Genomic DNA, 9,531 nt, shown 5'->3' on the forward strand with positions numbered 1-9,531 from the left:
ATATGTATGTGTGATGTTGAAGAAGGAATTCATAGGGCCTGGACTCCATCTTAGGCCTGTTCTTGCTGATCATGCTCAGCCATCTTTCCAATGGACTCTGAACTCTGTGTTTAGTGCCTATGAAAACAACAACAGAAAGATAAGACCCCCTTCCAGACAGGGGAACCTTGAAGATCGTATCTAGGTTACTCATCACCTAAGAGAAAACATACAGTAATCACCCCCTTCTCCAGACAGGCCATAAATTTTTCTGTATCTATCAGAGTGTAACCTGGGGTTTATTGATTATTGGCTAATTGTTTGACTGAGCACATGAGCACATAGCACGTGAATGATGGGGTTATTGGGATTGTATTTTCGTTGGTTTATGTGAGTCTCACGGAATTTGGAGTGGTGGGTTCAGACATGTACACATGGGGTATAAAAGATTTTCACAAATGCTGGTCGGGGTCCTTGGCTAAGAGGAGACTCTGCCTTGGGCCTGCCGGTGTAATAAACTGCACTCCACTATCTGCATTGTCCTTCTGAGTGACTTTGTTTCCTGGAACGCGTGGCTACAACAATGTATAAACATGTATATATATGTGCATATATATATATGTGGGCATGTTATATATACATACACACCTCTGTGTGTGTGAATGTGTGTGTATATCTGGCAAAATCATGGAGACAAATGGCAAACTGAGAAATACATGCAGTAAATATAATATGTTAATATTTTTATTATGTAGTGGGGAACATCAGTTAAATAAAAGAAAAAGAAAGAGTTTAGCTACTTGGAGTTGCCAAGACCCTCTTATGTGCAATACAGCTGTACACTGGGATCATTTGGGAGCTTAAACAAACCCTCATGCCTGGGCTAGGGAAAATACAATCCCAATAACCTCATCCCCAGGTAGGTGTGGGTGTGGCCTGGGCAACAGCAGTTTCTAAGGACCACTCAAGAGATGCCAATCTGGAGCCAGGATAGTGAAGGACTGATTGAGAACCAGACAGTCAGTCCTTTTGGAGCAGATTTTGTTATCTTTGTGAAGACTCACTGTATATCTCAGGTGGGTTGTGCCCCTTTCTCCAGGCAAAGTGCTTTGGAAATGTGGCCTTTCCTTGTGGTTTAACAAAGAGAATGAGTGTGGAGAGGAACCCAGGATCCTTTCTGAAGCGAAGCAATCAAGATTTTGACCCCTACTTTTATGAGAGTCAACCTTCCAGTGGATTGAGATGGTCCCAGGGAAGGTCCACCACCAGGAAAAGATCCCAAGAAAAGTCCTTCATGAGAGAAGGGGGCATCTGATAATCTGGGCCCAATACAAGGCCACATTTTAATGATTAAAATGGTGACAGATTGCTCCAAGGCTGTTTTACCCTCAGTAATGTTGATCTGGTTGCGTGTGTTTAGCCTGCAAGTAGGTGGCCTACAGTGATGAATTGTCCCATCAGAATGACATGGCTGGGAGAGCATCGGTTCTCCAGTGGGAAGATGGGTAGTCGGCTAGCGAAAACCCAACAAATGTGCATCCTTCTTCCAGTTAGTTGGTGAACTCCTTGAGGGCAATGACTTTGCTGGCTCTCCAGCTTCAACCTTCTTTGAAGAGACTATGAATGCAGTTAATTATCAGCTTGTTCTACTTCTTTCTCAGTTGAGGCTTTGCCTTAGATTTTTGCTCAGTTTCCTTGCCACTAAATTATCTTCCTGGACTTGTGAGGGACACCTTTTTGGAACAAGGAAAGGTGTTCACACAGAAGTACCTGCTCTATGCTGAACAGGAAAGACAAAAGGGACCTCAGTTGTGGCGTTCAGCCTCCAGGACCCCTTGAGCAATGGGGGAAGAGGCTGCTGGCACAACCACTGGAAGACAGAATTCAGTCCAAGTCTCAACAATCCTTGAAGTCCTTTGCACGCTCTTAGAGAGTTTGAATGAGTGTCACTTCAGATGTGGTGAGAAGCTGAAATGGAAACTATTACATCAAAACATTTCATTTGGTGGGGGGACTGTTTGGAAAAAATCTTAATTTTTTTTTTTTTAAGGAACAAAGAGAAGTTGATGAAAGGATTTGAGGTTATAATGACCAAAGTCTCCACGGCCTCCCTTCTCTCCCCACCCTTCTTCCAAAATGGAGAAAAGAAATGAAGCCAGAGAAATGTCTTAAATATTGTCAGTCTGGCAGGCCAAGCTTTTAGCTAGGACAGCATGTAGTAGTAATACCTTTTAATTACAGTTGTACAATTATAAATAGGAAAGAAATGAAAAGATGAAGATGCGGTTTGTAATGAAATTACCATAAATACCATGGCAAGCTTTAAAGTCGTCACGAAAATCCATAATACCAAAACATGAATGTGGAGGTTAACTTCTACGAAGGGTTGAAATTAAAATTTTGTGGATTTGTGGATTTGTGGTCTTCCTTGTTAGCTTGGTATTTCCTCCTAAGTACACATAAGCACCATTATTTTGCAGACACAAACAGACCTTTAAAAAGTCAGAGTCCTGGTTGGCAACTCTTATGTTCTCCAAGCCACTTGGGCAAGCCGACATAGAAATGACTTGGGTTCCCAAGGCAAATGGTAGAAACATCAAAAGAAATCTAGTCCAACTGCCTGGACGGTTTTGATTATTTCTCCTTTTGAAAGCAGACATGTATTTTGTTTGTGATACACAAGTTTATCTTTCAGTCTTTCTTTAAAGACCCATTTTACTTCCCACTGAATGGACACATTTTTATGACTGAGGATAGGGGCTCATTGTGAACTGTTGCCTCAGTCCTGGGGTGAACGTTAAGCTATTCGATGGGAGCCTTTAGACGTTACATCACCTTTTGGTGCCTTCGCTTTTCTCACAAGTTAGCTCCTGTTTGTTAAAATACTGCTAATGAGATCAACATCACGAGGTCAATTTCCATAAGCCTGTTTCCTAGCTGCATACTGCTAAGACATCTTGAAAACATGAAACCTTGATCAGAAGAGAGATCAAATAAATGAGTTTGGCTTACTCTATTGCAAACCTTTCTCCAACATTATGCAAATGCTTAACACATGTCCTAGTGATGGTAGATTGTGTCCTCTCTTTGCACGTGACAAGAGACTTTTTTCTTTTTCTAAAGTGAGAACAGAGATTTTGCCACTTTTTACTGCCATTTAGCTCATGGGCTAGTGCAATCAAGAGGTATATTTTTATACCTCTGCTATGAATAAGATATTATGCTGTGATGGCTATCTAGAATTAAAGATGGGTCAGCAAAGTAAATTTGAGGATGCTAAATAGGGGAAAGTATTGAGGGAAAAGGGCAGATTAGAGAAGGCTTTTTATGTGAACTTAAAAATCCAATGGATAATGGAGAGTCATTGAAAGTATTTGCATGTGGAAATGACCTCATATGGTATTTGGGGATAAACTGAAAAGTAAATAACTTAGAAGCTGGTCACTGCCTGCCCTGGATACACCATGGGGGCAGGAACAAAGTGACAATCACTTTTCCTTAGTTTGAGGCAATGGGAAACTTAAAGCCCAACTACCAGTGCCAATGGTGGGTGGGAAGTCTGGCTCCTGAGAATTCTCTCTTCCTTCCTCCCACTGCCTCTACCAACTGCGCTAGGTGATTTCCAGTGAGGGATGCAGCTCTCCAAGTATTGCAGCACCCCAGGTGGAAGGAGAGGGAGGCTCTTGGAGTACAGCACCTCTTAGTTGAGGATGCCTGTAGTTGTACGTAGTAGTGGTGGTGGAGTTTGAAATGGTCAAGAAGAAGTGGTCTCATTCCTTTCTGCCCCTGTCTAAACTCTCAGGAAACTATCAATCTGGATGACTTTGATTAGCCCCTCCGTCTGATGCCACTTGCTAGCCAAGAAGCTGACATGCTGAATTCACTGGGGGGAAAATAAGGAGAGATTGGAGGAGTCTGACTTCTATGAGGACGAGCTGAACAACCTATAACAAAGAAAGTGAGAATTAATGGATCAGAGCATAAGAATATAAAATATGCAAAATAAATATCTTCAAAGGAAAAAATATCAGAAATAGAAGAAAAGAAATGAGTAGTCCTAAAGAAGATCCTACCAGAGATACTGGCTAAGAAGAAGACAATAGATGAAGAACTCAATAAAGGGATAGAATAATAGAATGAAAATCTTAGGTGAACTAATTAGTGAGCTGGAAGACCAAGCCCTTAGGCATCAGAAAGCAACAATAAGGAGAAAGACTGACTAAAAGAAAAATTAAGAGAAAAAGATAAGTACCAATATAATGGGCATCCTAGAATGAGAAAGGAGAAACTAGGGAAGAATTATTTTGAGAACTAAGAACTCTGTATATAGAAATATAGATAAAAGGCTTTAGATTGAAAGGGCTTTCAGTAGAGACAAAGAACATGATACAATAGAGATAAGGGGAAATCAACACAACACATTATGAAGACATTGAAGAACTTAGAAAACAAGAAATTCCAGAAGATTCTTGAGAGAAAGAACAGATGACCTTGAAAGGAACAAGAATAAACTGCCATCACATCTCTCAACAGCAACACTCGATGCAAGGCAACAATGGAGTAATACTCTCAAAATGCAAGTATGTTGTTTCTGGGGTTTTATACCTTGTTACATTATCACTGAAATGCAAGAGGTAAAATGAAGATATTCTTAGCTATGCAAGGTATAAAAATGTTTGCTTCATAAAGACATGCTTTAACATGCTGTTGGAAGATGAACAATCATTCTAGGATGCTGAGAGTATAGGATATGTATCAGTCAGCCAAGGAACAAATCATTTTAGATGTTTCAAGCTGATTTAATGCAGGGAATTGATTACAAAGATGCTGAAAGAGTCAAAGGGATAGAACTCAAGGAGCTGCTATTCCACCTGAGTTGGAGCCTCTGATCCCACACTTGATTGGGCTGCTGCTTGAGCTGCCCTGCCAGTGCTGCTGGAAGCATGGGGCTGACACTGGGCTGGAGCCACCACTGTTGCAGCTGAAGTACTGTCAGAAGGAGAAGGCCTCTGATCATCTTTCTACCTGCTGATCAGGTGCAGGTGCCTCCCACTGGGAGAACCTAGCTAGAATTCAGTGAGCAACGAAGTCTGGGAAATGTAGAACCTTTTGCTTGCTCTTCTTCCAGAGAAGAATACAGAAGAGTGCATTTGGGACTAGGAGCCAAAGATACATGTCTAGCCTGGGAACTCAGCGTGTGTCAACAAACTAGAAAAGTGAATTCTTGCCTAAATAAGGGGAACAAAGAAGAAAGACATGTCCATGATAATCTAGAACATAAATGAACAGTACCAGTATGGCAGGGAGATGAGAGTATGCTAAGATATGTGTGTTCTGGGTAAAGATATAGATATTGAAAAATGTAAGAAACTGGTAGTATTCAATCTCGCTAGTTGTTGTAAGAAAGATGACCAAAGCAATAGTGAGATAACACTTTACAGACATCAGGATGGCAAATATTATAAAATTGAATGACTCCAAGTATAGGCAAGAATTTGGTTTAAAAAAAAAAAAAGGAATCCTTGAGCATGTAACTGGTACAGTCATAATCTGTCAGTACTAAACAGAAACTGAACATTTAGCCAAACCTCTCCTGGGAATATAGGCCAGAGAAATACTTGTATCATAAGGGGACAGGAACAGTGATGTCCATTGCTGTATGTGTGTGGTAGTAGACAGGTGGAAGCTAAGAACTCAGATGCCTATCACTAGGAAACTGATTAAGTAAAACATGTGGCAGCTTTCTATGGAATATGAACTAGGTATCTAAGAATATTATGAAAACAGAGAAACATAGTGTTAGGTGAAAATAAGAAGATCGAGAATAAGATATAAAGGAAAATACTACTTGTGAAAAATAACACAAGTCAGTGGCATTGACAGTATAATTAGAAGTATAAATCTTTTTTCTGTTCAAACACATCAAGTACTCTCAATTTTACCTTCCTCCATTTTCCTCCAATCTGAATGGGTTACACCAAAGCAATAGTAATCTCTCTATATGGCTCAGCTATAAATAATATTAGGGGCTTCCCTGGTGGCTCAGAGGTTAAAGCGTCTGCCTGCAATGCGGGAGACCTGGGTTCTATCCCTGGGTCGGGAAGATCCCCTGGAGAAGGAAATGGCACTCCACTCCAGTATTCTTGCCTGGAGAATCCCACGGACTGAGGAGCCTGGTAGGCTACAGTCCACAGGGTTGCAAATACTTATGAGATAAAAAAAAAAACTAACATATATATATATATATATATATATATATATATACACACACATATATACATATATATATATACACACATTAAACCTCTACATAACATTTAAGAATACCAGAGTGAGTTGAATGGTAACCCCCTCAAAAGATATGCCCACATCCTGAAATTTGTGAATGTGATTTTTTTTTTTTTAAGAAAAAAAAGTCTTTGCAAAAGTAATTAAGTGAAGATCACAAGATGAGGTCATCCTGGATTATCTGGATGGGCCCTAACATTAACAAGTGTTCTTAAAGAGACACACAGAGTATGTGAAGAAGACAGCCAGATGAAGACAGGCTGAGACTGGGATGATGCAATCCCAGCCAAGGACATCTGGAACCTGCAGAAGCTGGAAGAGGCAAGGAATGGACTCTCCTCTGGAGCCTCCAGAGGGAGTATGAGCCTTCTGACACCTTGACCTTGAACTTCTGTACCTCCAGAGCTGTGAGAGGATGAATTTATGTTTTAAGCTACCATGTTGGAGGTAATTTGTTACAACAGCCACAGGGAACTAATACAGATGCCTTTTTAAACTTGATCTGATAGATTTCTAAAGCTGTACATGAGATGAGTCAGTCAACCAGGGGTCTGCAGGGACTAAGTAGCAGTGGGAGGAGATTGTCCTGGTGACCTGTGCCCTGGACTCCTCTTCCAAACCATTCCTTCCTTCCCCTTAGAGTCTGTTCTTATCCTGTATATTGGTTATCCACTGCTGGGTAACAAGTGACCCTTGTATTCAGCAGCTTAAAACAACAAGCATTTGTTATCTCACAGCTCCTGTGGATTAGGAATCTGCGTGGTGTGGCTTAGTTGAGTGCCTCAAACTTACCGTCTCTTTAGAAGGCTACAATCAAGATCCTGGCCAGGGCTGGAGTCATCTCAAGGTAAGATTTGTTTTTAAGCTTACTCTCATGGCTGTTGGCAGGCCTCAGGTTCCCACTGGCTGGAGACATCTGTCTCATAACCCATGGGCTCCACAGGGCTGTTCACAGTGTGGTAGTCTGTTGTCCCCAGAATGAGAGAGAGAGAGGCCAAAACAGAAGCTGTGATCTTTTATAACCTCATCTTGGAAGTGACATCCTATCGCTTCTCTCTATTCTGTTCATTAGAAGTGAGTTACCCAATCCAGTCCCTACTCAAGGAGCGGGGAGATTACACAAGGGGTGGGTACCAGGAGGCAGGAATCACTGAAGGCTATCCAAGAAGTTGCCTAAAACACTCCATGAGGATAATAGGGAAACACAGCACTGTCTCCTAGTAAGGAGTAGGATGTATACAAGTGAGAGGAGCCATGGGGGTTCTTATGAGAAAACGTGTTTTAAGCAGAGTTTAACATTTACTCAGACCTCAACCTTTTCTCTCTGACCTCCTCTTTGGGTTCTAGTTTATTAACCAAACCAACTGAACAAAAACTAAGTAACTGACTCCTATGCTTCTCACTTCTCCAGATTTCAGATTCCATCCCCTCCACAACCTGTTTGCTGTTGTTTACTTTCTGAAACCTTCAGGAGTTATTTTTTATGTTTTGTCCAGAGTTTATAGTAGGTAGTGGGAAGGTTGTTCTGTAAGCAGCTTACGCCACCATAGTAAACATGGAAATCTATTTAAAATACATTTGATCAATGTTTGCAAATATGTTACCCTGGTTACAGTGGGAGGGAAAAGGATGAACAAGCCTAGGAATTGCTGGGTCAAAATGACCTGTTTGGGCTTTCATAAAAGACTCTAAGTGTTCTAAAATTCATGTTTCTTCCTGAAGTAGAAAGAATATGCACTGGGGAGCTTGATGGATCTGTTTTAAATTCTGGTTCTACCATTACTAGCAGAGTGACCTCATGCAAGTGAATTAACCTATGATTTAATTTCCTTGTCTGTAAATATTGAGTAAAAATATGTAAGTCTTTGGAATGTACAGGGTTAACCAAAACAATGTATGCGAAATGCATGCAGAGCCCTGCGTGGAACACAGGTGGCCTTCCTCAGTGCTCTTGAAGCTTTCCCTCCCTCCCTTCATTATCTAGTTATCCTCTAAGTGCACTGCGCCAACACGTTTTGGCATTTGCTAGACCATCATCTAGAGCATCCCAGAAAGAAAACAGCTCAGTGAGAATGGCTTTCTTTGTAGGGGAAAGTGTGGTGTGCGCAGGGCTGGCTCCCAGCCTGGGATGCAGGGGTCAGTGGGGCTGCCGCCAGTCGTCTGCTATGTTAGCCAGGGAAATCGACTCACAGCCCTCCTGGCACCTACTGCTGGCCTTGGGTAAACATAATTACAGTCTTTGAAAAGAGAAGAGGGAACACAACCAAGATCCCCACTCACCATGTAAACAGGATGTCCACTGAATGGCAGCCATGGAGATGTTTATGTTCTGTTCGCGGGGACAATTGACAAAAGGCCTCTGGGAGCTTTATTGCTGCCTGGGGCAGTGGTCTGCCAGCCATGGAGGTGGCTGGGTTCTTGCCGGGTTTGTGAATGCTGAGTTTTAGCTGAGATCTCTGGGGCTGTGCTGTCTAGAACTGGATGCAGTCCTTTGGGATGCTGGGTCTGGTTATCTGCTCAAAGGCCCTTTATACAGAGATGGGGCATTCTGTGTCTGTGCTCAGCTTTCAGAGTGCCTCCTATGAGCTGGAGGCTGACTGGTGGAGGCCTTTATGAAATAATCCTCATTGATAAGCTACCATTTACTCAGACCAAGGCAGCAGGCCAAATACTTCATGTGGATTATCTCATCTTTTAACCCTCATCACAACCCTTTGTGGTGATTTTATTGTCTTAAAGAGGCCCTGCAAAGATAAGCAACTGGATTAGAAGTCAATTCAGTTTTTAAATTTTTTTACTGATTTATTTATCTGTTTTGTTTTTTCAGTTGTGCTGGGTCTTTGTTGCTGTGCACGGGCTTCCTCTAGCTGCAGTGAGCAGTGGCTGCTCTTCATTGTGGTGTGTGGGCTTCTCCTTGTGGTAGCTTCTCTTGTTGCTGAGCACAGGCTCTAGGCACACAGATTTCAGTCAGTGGCAGCATGAATGCTTAGTAGTTGTGGCACACAGGCTTTAGTTGCTCCATGGCATGTGGAATCTTCCCAGACCAGGGATGGAACCTGTGTCCCTTGAATTGGCAGGTAGACTCTTTTCCACTGTACTACCAGGGAAGTCCATGAAATCAGATCAGTTTTATCTCAAACCTGTGTCTAATGGTAAGCTACATGAAGGCAGGGACCTGTCGAGTTCAACACTCCATCTCTACAGCACAACATAGTGTGTGCGAAAACTTTTGCTAATGAATAATTTGTTAAAAATTCCACCAAA

The sequence above is a fragment of the Oryx dammah genome, unplaced genomic scaffold (assembly GCF_014754425.2).
Source record: "Oryx dammah isolate SB20612 unplaced genomic scaffold, SCBI_Odam_1.1 HiC_scaffold_29, whole genome shotgun sequence".
Taxonomy (NCBI): domain Eukaryota; kingdom Metazoa; phylum Chordata; class Mammalia; order Artiodactyla; family Bovidae; genus Oryx; species Oryx dammah.